This window comes from Rhincodon typus, chromosome 39 (assembly GCF_021869965.1).
Source record: "Rhincodon typus isolate 14 chromosome 39, sRhiTyp1.1, whole genome shotgun sequence".
Lineage (NCBI taxonomy): Eukaryota > Metazoa > Chordata > Chondrichthyes > Orectolobiformes > Rhincodontidae > Rhincodon > Rhincodon typus.
In genome coordinates, this window is record NC_063370.1 from 8,446,976 (window position 1) to 8,462,225 (window position 15,250).

At 44.6% G+C, this 15,250-nt stretch overlaps 1 protein-coding gene across 1 annotated transcript in view; it reads right to left on the minus strand.

The window, feature by feature from the left end:
• Positions 1–4,392: 4,392 nt before the first annotated feature.
• The window catches only part of rab4b (RAB4B, member RAS oncogene family), a 50,855-nt gene continuing 39,997 nt past the window's right edge, over positions 4,393–15,250 (minus strand). Inside the window, exon 8 of the mRNA XM_048618222.1 lies at positions 4,393–14,237. The gene's annotated coding sequence lies outside the window, so the exon portion shown is untranslated. The remainder of the gene's footprint in view (positions 14,238–15,250) is intronic.

Genomic DNA, 15,250 nt, shown 5'->3' on the forward strand with positions numbered 1-15,250 from the left:
GTGAGAGAAGGAAGATGCAATATTTATTATCCAACCATCCACCCTAACTCTGCTTTCTCTCCATGGATGCTGCCACACCTGCTGAGCTTTTCCAGCAATTGCTGTGCTTGTTTCTGATTTCCAGAAATCCATAATTTTTTTTGGAATACTATCCAAGTGTAATCAAGTCAGTAAGTGGGGAAAATTGAGTTCAAATCAAGAAGGTGATAACCCACGCAGATACTCACTGTACTGGGGGAGTGTTGAAAATAATTTACATTTCTACAGCACCCTCACCACTGCAGGAAGTCCCAAATCGCTCTGCAGCCCATTAAATACTTTCAAAGCGTAGTCAATTTTGCACACAGCAATCTTCCACAATAACACAATAATGACTAGATCTTGGATAGTTACTGCACAGAAGGCTATTCTGCCCATCAAGCCTGTACCAGCTCACAAGTATAAACCAGATCCTCCTATTCCCTGTAGTTTGTTTTGCCTTCAGCTACTAGTCCAATTTCCCTATGTAAGTCACAATCGAATCTGCCTTCACTCTTCACTAAAAACATACACCGTGTTAAAATTTTCTCAGGTGGCCTTTGGTTGTTTTTCCCATTAATTTAAATTGTGTCCTGTGTTTCTTGACCCTTTCACCATTTCCTTTCCCTCTTGTTTAGATGCCTCGAGACTCAATGTCTTTATCAAATCACCTCTTAACCTTCTCTTCTCCAGTGTATAATCCCTGCTTTTTCAATCTATCTGCATAACTAAAGTTACAAATCTATTGAACCATTCAATCTTTTCCTGCACTTATTAAACTTTCCAAAAGCAACAGCCAGATTGGGCACAGTGCTCCGACTAAAGCCCAAGCAATGTTTTATAGCTGCTTATCATCACTTCCTTTCTGTTCTCCATTTATAAATCCCAGGCTCTCATATGCCATTCTCCCTGTCACCCTCAGTGCTTTCTGCACCCCTCTCTTGGTTGGTCTTTCTATTCCTGCATCCCGTAGAATTGTGACCATTTGTGCATGTTGCATTGCTCTCGTTCTTCCTATCAAGTTGTTTACTCAGTTTACTGGCAAGCTGGTTTGCTATGCAGAGAAATGCCAACAGCATGGGTTCAATTCCCACACCAGCTGAGGTGACCATGAATCATAGAAACCCTACAGTGTGGCATGAGGCCATTCAGCCAACATCAACCCTCCGAACAGCATCCCACCCAGAGGCAGCCCCCCCATCCTATCCCAGTAACCCTGCATTTCCCATGGCCAATCCACCCTAACCTGCACATCTTTGGACTGTGGGAGGAAACCCATGCAGGCATGGGGAGAATATGCAAACTCCACACAGTCACCCAAGGGTAGACTTGAACCCAGGTTCCTGGTGCTGTGAGGCATCAGTGCTAACCATTGAGCTACGGTGCCACCCCAGAAGATCTCTCCTTCTCAACTTCTCCCCCAACCTGAGGTTTCTCATAGGATCCCTGCAGTGTGGAAACAGGCCCTTCGGACCAACAAGTCCACACCGACCCTTGGAGCAGCCCACCCAGACCCAACCCCTATAACCAACCTAAGCTACACATCCCTGGAAACTATGGGCAATTTAACATGGCCAATCCACTTAGCCTGCACATCTTTGGACTGTGGGACGAAACCGGAGCACCTGGAGGAAGCCCACACAGACACAGGGAGAACGTGCAAACTCCACACAGACAGTCGCCCGACTGGGTCCCTGCCGTTGTGAGGCAGTAGCACCAACCACTGAGCCACCATGCCACCCCAGCATAGGCACCGCTGGGTGAAGTGATCCTCTCTCTAATGAGAGCAGCTTACGGTCCAGTAGGACTATGGCAACTTTACCCATTTGAGTTATATCCCCTTTTGGTTATGTATAATTGCAATAGATCGATCCACTTCAACGTGGCCAAGCCCTAAACGGTGCCAAGGAGGAGGTGTTTTCCACAAAACACAGGGCAGCATGGTGACTCAGTGGTTAGCACTGCTGCCTCACAGTGGCCAGAGACCCGGGTTCGATTCCACCCTCAGGGGGCAGTCTGTATGGGCTTTGCACATTCTCCCTGTATCTGTGTGGGTTTCCTCCCACAGTCCAAAGATATGGAGATTAGGTGGACTGGCCATGGGTTTTTGCCCGATAGTATCTAGGAATGTGCAGGCTAGGTGGAGTAGCCATAGGAAAATACTGAATTACAGGGATGGAGTGGGAGACTCTGTGGAGGATCAGTGCAGACTCGATGGGGCAAACGGGCTCTTTCTGCACTGTAGGGATTCTATGTTCCAGATTTCTCAGTACCTCAACAATCCTCATGGGATTGTGAGCGAGATTTCCATAAAGTTCCTTTGCCTGGATGACACTGTCACATTCAAACTGAACCAGAAATGGAAGTTCATACAGTGCTCCTCACATCTATTCAAAGGCTTCTCCCCACCCTGGTGCCGCTGGTGCTCAGTTTCTACCAGATGCCCATGGTGCCAGCAAGGGATACCCTGCCCCAAAAAACACAAGGCCAGAGTTGGTCACCCTCTATTTACCCTTCCCTGTGGGTGGTTCTGATCACAGTGGATAAGAGAGAGCATAGTGCAAAACAAAGGAATTTGGTGTACCATCCTGGATGGAAGTAGATACAAGCAGGTCAGCAAGAACCACTCTGGAAGCCAGAAAGAAAACATGCATAAGGTCAATACCGGGACTGAGACAGCACATTTATCAGGAAAGACTATACAAGCTCAGGCTCTCCTTGTGTGTGGAGAGAAGGCTGAAGAGGGAGGTGCTCGAGGTTACAGAGGGGCTTGATAGGGTAGGAGTGGAGATGTTTCCACTTGTAGCAGTGATTGTGATCTATCCCTGCACCAATTTCTCATGCTCTTAAACTGTACTGGGAGAAAGGATTGAGAGGTTCAAGTGAGACTCACACTTTTAGATAAACATCTATGACTTAAAAGTCTGTTTTTAAAAGAACAAGTTAGCTTGCATTAGAGCAAAACAAAAGATCTCTCTGCCCCACTTCAGAAAAGACTCAAATGGGAATGTCAGGATTCAATTTCAAATGCATTGCCAACACTTGGCATGTAGACTAGTAATCCAGAGGCTTGGTCAAATGCTTTGATCAAATTCTAATTTGGAATTGAAAGTTAATCTCATTAAGGGTGACCATAAAGCATATCAGCAATTCTCATTAAACACCCACCTCATTCACCAATATAATAAACATACACATTTGTTAAAAATTAGTACTGTAGGAATCTTTTGCTATTTTAAACACAATGCATATGATTCTTGTCCATCCTCCTATTAGATTCAAAACAAACTCCAGGCAGGTATTTCCTGGCAGGATATTGAGGGAACAGATCAGAACCTCATTATTGTACCCCATTCAATTTCAGCTCTTGTCGAGCGTGTGATATTAGACAGTTATCTGATCCAATCCCACCAGTCTGCTATGCAGTGGGATATATTGAAATAGTGCTCCTTTTCAATTAATTATCCCTATCATTTCCATCAATCAAGCTCTGTCATTATGTCAGAATCACAGGCCAGAACTGATACAAGATGGGCTTTTTTGCTGCAGAGTCAGTATCAGGACACTTCCACTAATGGTCTTTAGGGAAGGACATTCACATGTACATCCAGGTCCGCAGCAATATCATTGGTTAACTGGCCTCTGAAATGGTCTGCCAGGATACTCAGTTCAAGGGTAATTAGACAGGAGAGGCACAGTCATAGTGGTAATGTCACTGGAATCCAGAACTCCAGGCAAACGTTATGGGGAAATAATGTTCAATTCCCACAAAGGCAGATGGTGAAATCCAAATTCAGTAAAAATCTGGAGTCAATAGCTAGCCAAATGCTGACCATGTAACCACTGTCCATTGTAGAGGGAAATATGTCATCTCTTCCTGGTCTGGCTAGCAACCTGTGACACCATCATCCCATGACTGGGGAAAAAAAAAGACGGTAACAAATGCTGGTCTTGTTAGCAACACCAGGACACCATGTAGAATAAAAAGTCCTGTTTTAGCATAAGTGCCAACTCTCTCAGTTTGGAGATCAAACCATGAGAAACTGTTTGGGCAGCACAGTGATCAGCACTGCCACCTCACAGCACCAGGGACCCGGGTTCCATTCCAGCCTCGGGTGACAGTTTGTCTGAAATCTGCACATTCTCCCTGTGTCTGCGTGGGTTTCCTCCCACCGTCCAAAGATGTGAGGGTTAGGTGGATTGGACGTGGGGCAGGGGGGGTTTCGAATCTTGTTGGATTGCTCTACAGAGGGTCAGTAGAGACTTGATGGGCCTCATGGCCTCTTTCCGCGCTTCTGGGATTCTGAGATAAACCCAATCTTGTTGTCACCTGCCAGCATGCACACAAAGACCAGACAGAAGACACAGCACAAGGTATTTGTCAATGTTTTAATTAAATCAATGACTTTGTTACAGGAATCTGGTACATCTGAGGCAACGTGCTGTTAAAAAAAGTCGCAATTTATGGATGAATGTACGTATAAGCAAAAATAAATCCAAAAACAATTTAACACAAGGAATTATTGCAGATTTACTCTTTTCCCCCAAATCACAGTAGTGCTATTCATTAGGTTTTACAGCGCAGTCTCTGTACAGCATTCAAAACACATCAAGTTATTTATACTGAAGGCCATGTTAGCCCCAAGAGGTGACTGCATTTTGCTTCCACTGTTAGTCATCTAGATTCATCTTCAGTTGCATATGTTGAACTACCTGTGTTTGCAGTGAAAGTTTCCAAAACACCGCCACCTTCACATTTTAGTACATTACAATAATGGCGAGGAAAAGATTTAGCATCAAATAAGCAGAGGAACTTCTCTTTGAAGATTTAAGTACGTGTGCTCAAATCATTAAAAGCATCTTCAAAGGAACTTGCGCAGCTTAAATTCCAGGGGCTGCTGGTTGGTGTGAGAAACTGGGGAATGACTGGTTTCCCTCACTGCCCCATCACAGGCTGGAACTCAAGGCCACAGAGACCAGACAGTTTATTCTGTTCACCCAGGATTGCATTGGGGCCTAGTGGAACTGGGGATGAATCACCCAACCAGAGCGGGGAATCCTACCCCAGTTCTCACTCAACCCATCGGAGTGGTGAAGTATCTTCTGGCCAATCAATCAGCTTCTTTATTGCCTGCACATGTTTCAGTCTGTGGGAAGGTTTGCACACACAGGGATGGATATGTGACACTTTGCTTAGGAAAAAGAAAACTGTACGTTATCACTGCGTCTAGTCTGTACCATCGTATAAAGGGGGTGGTTTACCACAGAGTTAAGCCACAAGCTGAACTCTCAGCATGAAAACAGTTTTAAGACACAGGTACAAGTATCCACAAGGAGTGTCATTGGCAGGTGTTTGCATGAGGTCTTCATCCCTCACCCAGCGACAGTGATGAACATACAAGCAGAAGGGAAGAGCATGACTCTGGTCTCCAGAAGAACTGACTATGCCAGGCACCTTTCTGCTGGGACTATCAGAACTCGTTGGCTGGCTTTGGACACTTACACCTCCACACCCAGAACTGAGACCCACACCTGTTGCTAGATTGATGTTAACAATTGCCATGGGTGGGGGGTGGCGGTGGTGATGGTGGGAGTGCCGAGTCTCGGGTGTCACCAGAGAGGAACTTTTCCCACCGTGAACTTCAACCTCACCTATTTGTAGACATTTGCAAGGCTAAATGCAAAGTAAAACAGGTCTACACCTCAATGAGACAGCAAAGGGCACAGAAAACATTTTCAAATCACACAGATCTCACAATAGAAAGGGGAGTGGGGAAACAAACACACAAAGGTTTTTATTTTGCGTTCACTGAACGGTGGTGAAACACTCGGTCCTTGGCTATGGTTTAATAGGTACCAGGTAAAGCAACATCCCATTGTATGCCCTTCTTGGTAAACCTCGACAGAACAGGAAAACTTGGCTCCTCTTCTTGATGGAGTTTAGCACAAACAGAGTGGGGAGAGGAATGGAACACCAATGCACTGGATGTTACAAAAGGCGAAGATACTCACTGACACTCTCGCCTTTTGTTTAATGAAGCTGTCGCACTCCACATTGGCAAACTGTAATTGGTTGCTTTAAATAAGAAGCCAAAACATCACCTACACAACAGACTTCTTAGGGCAGGTGACAGTAGTGGAGCCATGGGGCCCACCCATCATTCCTATGCAACACAGGAAGCAAAACCCAGGAAACAGGAGTACATGTCATGAGGCTTTTAAACCAAGTGAAAACTAGGACACAGAGCTTTCTTGAGGAGGGTGCAGACAGTGAACAGAAATCCAGCTCTCCAGGGAGTCAGTGAGGACACACAGATTGCAGCTCCAGATGCAGCATGAGCTTCTGGACAATTCTACTGCAGTGTTCCCAGGAAGTACCCTCTTCCAAACTGTATGCTCTGGTATGGTCAATGAGCAACTTGCTGCTGTTCCATCCAGGGTCTGTGCAAAGGGGACCCCTTGGCCACATGGAACATGCACAGAGATAAGCCCTGGGACTGATTTTGAGTGGTAAAGGGTGGGGTGCACCCTCAGAAGCCTGACTCCCTGCTACATCCCACATGATAGGTACTCATTTCTCCACTGTCTCCAGTGATGACAGCGAGCAAGGTGGCAGTGGGGAGAATGGGGCACACAAACAGCTCTATTTACACAATCTTTCAATGACTGATCAACTGTGGCTGGGATGAAGGAGCAGCAACTTACCTTTCTGCTATATCTCTTCACTTCGCCATGCAGTGCTATGGCTGCTGGGAACGTGGAAGATCTGGGCTCAGTGACTGACAGTAAAAGCCCCTCCACTTGGGCGCACTCTAGAAAACAGCCTTGTTGGGTTAAATGGGGTCCTTTCACTTGCTGTTTTGTGGCTATTCCCTCTCCTCTCCCATCACCAACTGCACTCCTGCAATTTCACACCCTCCTCAACCCAACTTGTGCTGCCCAAGGAGGTAATGGGCAAGTGCGCTTAGCATCAGGGAGCACTAAATAGAGGGGTACGGGTAAAGGAGTCAAACAGTTGTTGCTATGAGTCAGGACGGAATGATTTCTCAGGGCTTGGTAGAATTCCCAACCTACAACAAGCTAATAGATTAGAGCAGTGAATGCCCCAAGGCATGAGATTGACCACGTGGACCTGTTTGGGAGGCCATGGTTGGCTGCCTCAGAGTTTGAGACACCACACCCCAACCGCTGCCCCTCCCAGACACGGAGTGGTCCTGGGTTAAAGGGAGTGCCAGGGTCTTTCACTGCTGCCAATTCATTTTGGTACCCCTGTCAGAGATGACTTAAAAACGCTGTAGGGTTTGACAGAAAGGGTAAGCTACAATCACCATGGTCCCCCCCCTCAACAAGGTGATGAGGAGCTGGGCTTACCTGAAGGACGGCGCAACGAAGAAAGAAGCCAATGAAATTTGTACAACAATGCAGGAGATTTACACCCACCCATGAATTAATTGGAGTGGCAGCAGTGACGAGTGCCCACTCAGTCAGCAAAATGACAGCCTTAAGCGCTCTGATACCCAGTTAGATTTGGAGCTCAGGTAGCCTGGATTTCACACCTCTTCCTTCAAATGGACACAAGCACTCGAGGTGCAGTTTATGATCACAGAACAAGCAAAAACATATACTGAAATAAATAACATTGACCAAAACAAAAAACAGCATAAAACACAAGAGACAGAATCAAAAACCTAACCTATTTACAGACCAAGGTTGGGCTCCAACTATACATACTGGCCATTAAGACAACTGCATTTGTCTCATTCACATCATTTTTAAAAATAAAATGTTGTAATAATTCATTGGGAATGCAGCACGAGCACAATCAACAAAAATAGGTGCTGTTTGCAACTCGACAGACTGTTTCACAGTGGGTGTAGGGATCCAGTTTTCAGGCTTTTACTTGTAAGTAAAGACTGATATAACACAAGAGGGGACACTGGAGTGGCAGATTATTTTAGCAATCAGTGGTGTCTGGGTGTGGCTGCGATAAATTTCCTTCCAGTACTCAAACAGGAAATGAATAGTTTTGAGACAGGCCATCAATATCCTCCGCCCCATATGCATCTTAATTCTGTACCAAAGGCTGAAAGGCATTTTGCTGTCTCAGCAAAGTTACCATTACTCATGTGTGAGCACAGACAATCAGCTGGCTGCTCCATCACTGGGGCAATAGCAGCTCCAACCAGTCCCTTTCCATTATAAAGGGAATAAAGCAAATCAATATCACCATACTTAGTACCAGAACCAATTTATAACACCCTGTCTGACAGCCAATGACAACTTAGATGGGAGATCACATCTACAATGCATTACTAACAAAATAATAAGGAAACATGCTTACTCACTCTCAGCCATCAAACAAAATAAATGGAAATGTGACTGTATGCCAGTTAAAGGGGCACAGTGATTTCAGAAAGCACAGACAGGACTTAGGTTAGGGGAACTGACAGTTATGTTGGTCAGGCCAACTGCACTTTCTGGTGTAACCCAGGTTAACCTCAATGTGCAATGAGTTGACACAACAACTCTTAACACCTGCAGAGGCGGGGGCACAAATTGGCACAGACCCAAACTCACCAAGAAAACCAGACAATTACAAGACTACAGACAATATAACACAGCATAAGGAAGAGTGTTAGTGGTGTGGCCTGGCCTGGAGCAAGCCATGCTCACCAAGCAAATGAGTACATTTCCCCTCTTGCATTCTCCATTTTCCACTTATAGAGAAACAATTATAAGAAATGTAGCACTTAACTCTCCAGCATTGAGCCCCAGTCTCCCAACCTTTTGTTCCCAGCAAGGAAACTGTATTGCCCCAGGCCACACCACAGAATTGAGACACAGCCTTCCAGCTGACCGCATGACCCACACATCCAGACTGTTGAGTGGGCCAAAGTGGGCCTTCACCCTAACCAATCCACTGCAAGACACACTTGCTGCTTCAAATGTTTTGTCCCAAGTGCAAAATGTTAACATTTCCTGACGGTTTGCTAGGGGCTCTGCCCCTCAACCAGATGAGTATTCCAGTGATATGCTACAGATGCAGTGCAAATATAAATTGGTTCAGTGGATGGGCCAGTACACAGACTTCTGTTTGGTGGTTGGAGCGAGTGTGGGGGAAAATGATTTCTGATGGCTGTCAAAATGACTGGACAGTGGATACAACCTCAAGGTGCATGGGGAAACTGTGTGGGGGACCTGGCAAGGCCAAGTTACAGGAGTATATCAATGATATTCTAGCATTACTGACTGCATCAGGCAAAAAAACTGGGAGAAAACAGTACCTGTTATTCAGAGAAGGGAAAAAGAAAGATGCTATCGATTATAAAAATGAAGTGCTGCTCACATTGTACATTTGATAGATACAATTCAAAGTGTTAGGAAACCCAGAAGATCTGTTTCAAAACTGAGCATCATAATCCAATGAATGGAGAGAGAGAGGGAAGCATACAAGCACAAGTTTTTTAGGTTAAAGGAAGCTGCTTTCACTGCTAGCTATCCAAAGACTCCATTTTGATCTCATTCCTGTGCCTCATCTGACTCCAAGAGTGAGGGACATAGTAGGAGCGTGGCTTCAAGAGATCGGCTGCATTTTTATTCAAGACAAGAGACTGCATAGAAGGTGCGCAGAGAGGCAACAGGTGACAGGGAAAGGAAAAGAACTGGCTGCATCTCTTTGGTTGTGATGGATATAAAAAAATGCTACTTACAAAGGACTGGGGGAAGGCTCATGGTTAATGGGAGTGTCATATTGATGGGGGCCCAGTGTTAAATTTAAATGGGCTCATGAAAACACAAGGAAAGCACTTTGAGTTAAGTTCCATCAGAGCTCGTGGGTTTAACTGGGGCAGCGAGCCATTCATTAACTCACCAGCAGGTTAAGAGCTGACTGTACACTCAACTGCTACAGGGAGTTGGGTGCAGATGGAGGAACTTGCCAGCTTGGTTCTGCACAAAGTGGCGAAGTGACAAAACATTAATGCTGGCTGTTGTAGGAAAGCCAATAGCCTCAAATGTTTGGCAGGCAACCTGGTGAGAAAGCCTCCTCATAGGTATAGCAACAGAACAACAAATTCAGCTATTCCACAGCTTTGGGATCATATCCCCAGAAAACTGAAAGCTAAGAACAATGCCAAGCATCCACTTGTACCAGCTTCTACAGCAGTGCTATCAACTTTCTGATAATTGCCACCAACTCAATTCTGGGCACAGTGCAAAATCCAGCAAGGGTCACACCTGCCACTCCTACTTGGCAGATACCTGCTTTCAATTGTTCTTACCGGGAACCTGTTACTTCAGAGCAAAATGCTTTTCCACAATTACAGAAAACGAGGTGACAGTAATACCATTCACACAAATAAGGGCCCTTTCTTTGAGGAAAGCTGGCACAGAAGTCCTGTGCTCTTTGTGAAAGGTGAAGGGGTGTGGAGGACCAAAACAGAATCTTGCACAGCAACCACAGGTTGGCACCTCCGTCGCCAAAAGTCAAGATTCAGATGGGAAGCAGATGAACAGCATGGAGGAAGGTCACCTGAGGAACCTCAGAAGTGCCACCTGGCTTGCCACATTCCAGAGTTGGGCATCTCATCAGGCCTGTGCGAACCAATTCTGGAACATACTAGAGGATCAAGCGATATCATAAACCAGGAGCATGGAACAGTGTGGTTTAATCATTATCCTAACCCCCTGATGTGCTTTTAGCATTTTTAAATCCTCTCACATTTGCCTCATTTGTACTTTCCTGATAGGAAGTTTAACCCTGGAATATCTCTATCCAACACTGATGCAAATATTTCCTTATTCGTCCACAGTAACCGCCAACACCTGTTGCAGAGATTTGCATGGAAGGGATCCACACTATAGGCTAAGACCAAGTGAATCAAGGTTAAAGTGGGAACGGTTTCACTGAGGAAACAGTGCCCTATTTTACAGCAATAGTGCTTTGAATAAATCACTATGTATTAAAGCGTGCATGCGTGTGAGCAGAAACAGGTTCATTGTACAATAATGTCCTCACCAGTCATTCACATGTTACCCTTCCAGTATTCTGCAACTGGCTTCAAGTCTCTAATTATCAAATTTTTTTCAGATGAAGGAAGATAGCAAACCAACATGTTCTACACTGAGGGCATTTGCAACAACGCAAAAAATGATAGTTGGTTCTAATCATCAGGATGTTGAACAAAGCAGGCATGGCAGGGTGAGTTCAGAGTCAAGCTGGAGTTCCTTTTCGATGAGTTGAGTCGAGTTTGGTTGAGTCTGGCTCAGGCTGAGCCTGGTGCAACCTGGGAAACTAATCTCAACTGCATTGAGTCCAGATGAGTGGAACTTGTTGTGGCTGGCGAGAACTCAAGTCAGATCAGGTCAAGCTGAGGACAGCTCTATATGGTGTGATTAGAAGGAAACTTTTTGTAAAGTTTCGTTAAAGTTGTAAAACAGTACTGTATGGAATGCAGTCCAACAGGATTATACATGGAGGGCAGCAGCATAGTTCTATAGAATTTTGGCATGTTTATTGACCAACCTCTCTAATTTCAAGTTACATTAGCTCAGACTTGATATCCAGACCAAGTTCCAGCAATGGCTGCATTGCTCGGCTGGGGAAAATTAGGAACAGGTGAATGGTGAGGCAAGACTGTATTCAAGAAGCATCACGCAATAGTTCAATTGTGGAGGTTCCCTACCTGTGAATGAGTATAACTGTTCTATGACTAAGGGTCAGAAACAAATGAGGGCACTAAGTTAAAAAGGTGACCTTGGAAAGACCAGCAAGGACATTTGCAAACCACCAGTAGGTAGATGTGCAAACAATACAGGCAAAAAAAATACAGTCAATACATATGTCTCCAATTTCGCTGGACCATGAAAGCTTTAACTGGTGGAATGCCAGAGACAAAAGCCACTCTGATACTGCAATGAATCAACATTCTCTCTGTGAGCCAGAATGAGCTTGATTTGAGGTGGAGCGATTTACTACCACGGTCAAGTTCAATCCTGCCCAAGCCCGCTGCTCACAAACAGAGGACACAGCAGATAGCAATCAGGTGCAGGAACTCCGACTTCGGTTCATGATATGGAGGCCAACTGTTCGAATAGAGTTGATAATGCAGTAGGTTCTTGGTTCTGCCTGATCTGCTGACTGGAAGTGTAAATGTATTTACAGTTCCAGCCTGATGGTTCACTACTGTCTCAGAACGCATGCAGGCTTCATTTATCAGCCCTTGTTGCTGTAGTACAGCCTACCACACATAGAAATGGCTTGATAAATGAAATCTCAAAGATTCAGAGTTTTTCTTGGGGGTTGGGGGCAGTTTCGAGACACTTTTTGGATTGATACAATGAGGGTTAATGCAATGTGACCATTGCATCAAAGCAGCAACCATTACAAAACTTCCTTCAACACATGAGCCTGTTGCTCAATCCGGAAGCAGGAATATTATTGAAGGAACAGTCAGGCTCACATTCAGGTCTTAAAGGAACTTAAAGCAATGTAAATTCCTTGCCTGTCAAGCACAGAGGTTGGGGAGTTGGGTGTGGGGGTGGTGTGTGACACGAGGTGCAACAGCTCTCAAAACAAAGGCCAGATCCAAACCTGCCAATTTGCACAGTCTGAAGCTGCTTTGGTCTCGATGGACAAAATCTTTCTTCCCAACAACTTTGGGCGTAATAACTTGATGAGTCACCAGTGACCCCAGCAAGTGTAGCCAATTGCACTCAAGATTTACTCAGTCAGTGGCCTTCTTGGCTCAGAGCATTTGGTTGATGGTCCAAGGTGCAATAACACAGCAAAGGAACTACAAACATTGCATTAGGCATCAAGGTGACTTCCTTTTAAATTCACTAAATATTTAGACTGGGTTTTCAATGCATTTGACCAGCAGGCATTTTATACGAGGGAATAAGGTGGCACAGGAAAGAAGCTCACCTCCAATGATGCAGACAGGAAATGAGTGGAGGTAAGGTTTAACACCCTGCTACCAGAACAGCAATGGAATCTGAACTCTTAGGTTCAGTTTGTAACCAAAGTCAGCAGACAAAGACAATACAACACAGGAGGGGGTGAAAACAGGCATTCCACTCACCTGACTTCTCTACTCAAACTGCAAACTCTACCCACCAACCATGAACACCTGCCTCGAAGTATAAAAGTTGGAAACACTTTTCCTCCCATGCGAAGGATGGGGGAAATCTGGAACACTATCCCAAAAGGCTGTGGATGCTGGGTCAATCAAAATACAAAAGAGTGACTGTCAGATTTTGTTGGGAAAAAGGTAGAGGGACATGGAGCAAAGGCAGCTAAATGGATTTACAGCATGGGCTAGCTATAATCTAACTGAATTGTGAAGCAGGCTTGAGGGGAAGAATGGAATATCTCTGGCTCTATATTTTCCTAAACTCCCTCATGAGGCACAGAGCTACATAGAGGGTAGCGGAGTGAGGCAGAAACAAATACTGAGAGACCAGCTGTAAAACTCTCAAGAAAATGCACTGTTACTCCAACACATATGCCAAGTGAGATATCAAGAGACAAGCAAGATAGTTTGACGCAAGGGAAGGAGTATCGTAGGTGAGGAGGCAGATGACTAGAACACAAACAGAATAGGCTTTAGTGATTGAAATAAGAGCAAACAGACCAATCATCCAGTGCAAAAAGGACGTGTTGACCAACACTAGAGATAGATTGGGATCAAATGAACATGTACTTGGTTAAGAAAGTTAAATTAGAAGTTACATTGAGCCAGTAGCAATACAGTTATGTTATATGGGAAATGATGGATTCTATTTACAAAAGCCACTTTGAATAATAAACATACTCAGTGGCAGTGATGAATATAGTCTATTGCACAGAGTCGGCCAATACGCTATGAGTTGAATATCACTTCACAAACAAAAAGCCCAACAAGAGAGATCAACTGCTTCACGTCATCTCATGTGCACTTTCAACTTTTTTGTTTTATAAAGCAGAAATTATATTTTCCTCTTTGCATCCTGTGGAGTTACGTGGCTAGGAAGGTCAACTGAAAGGAATACAGTTATATAAAACATTGGAATTGTAAGGATAGCTCACTAAACAGGCAGATGACACACATTATATTGTACATGTGGGAGCTCTGGATCATTAGACCTCAAGGCAAGGCACCAAACCCCAGAAAAATAAGCCATGGCCGGTGCTTCATCCTCTGGTTCTAAGGTTTCCATCAAACTGATCGAGTTGTACACTATTGAAGAGAAGAAAATAAGGTCAGAGGTATTGATATGTAAACTGGAAAAGCTTCCTTTCTCAAACTCTCAATATCCTTAGGGCAGTCAAGAGCTTTTCAGCTTCTGAAGCACTTCTAAAATGTAGTATGTAAATAATAATGTATGTTCATGCATTAATGTATCTAACAATTAATAATACTATATTAGTGTATTTGCATAATTATGTAAACAGTCCTAAAGTATTTAATGTATGACTCTAGAACGTCCTAAAACCTGGCTGAGTCAGCATTTATTGCTCATCCCCAATTGCCCTTGAGGTGGTGGTTAGTTGCCTTCTTGAACCGCTGTAGTCCATCTAGTATAGGCACACTCAGAGTGTTGTGAGCAACATCGATACTGCTCCCTTTACACTGTTCCCATTAAACACTCCCAGGACAGGTACAGCACTGGGTTAGATATAGAGTAAAGCTCTCTCTATTTTTTTGAAACAAAAAAAGTGTAAATAAAACTCCCCCGACACTGGCTCCACCAAATACTTTCCGGATAGGGTCAGAATCAGAGAAACCTACAGTGTGGAAGCAGGCAATTTGGCCAATCAAATCCACACTGACCTTCCAAACAGCATCCCATCCAGACACACCCCTCTACCTGATCTCTGTAACCCTGCATTTCCCATAGCCAATCCACCTAATCTGCACATCTTTGGACTGTGGGGGGGATACTGGAGCATCCGGAGGAAACCCAACAACACAAGAATCAATACAGAATAAAGTTCCACTATTTCTTGACCATGTTCAATATATAATGACACCATTTCCCCTTCTGGCTCCTCAGAAATTATAATTCGCTCCGCAGTAGTCCTTTTGTGCTGTGGAGCGCCCCAGACACAGGAGCCTTGCTAAGTGTACTTCACACATGATCCCTGTGTGGGTTGAAAATCCATCACCTCAGGAACTGCTCCAGGATTCAAATCCAACTCTCTGTCAAAGCGCTAAAGTACAGGAGATGACCATTCAACCCCAGAATTTGT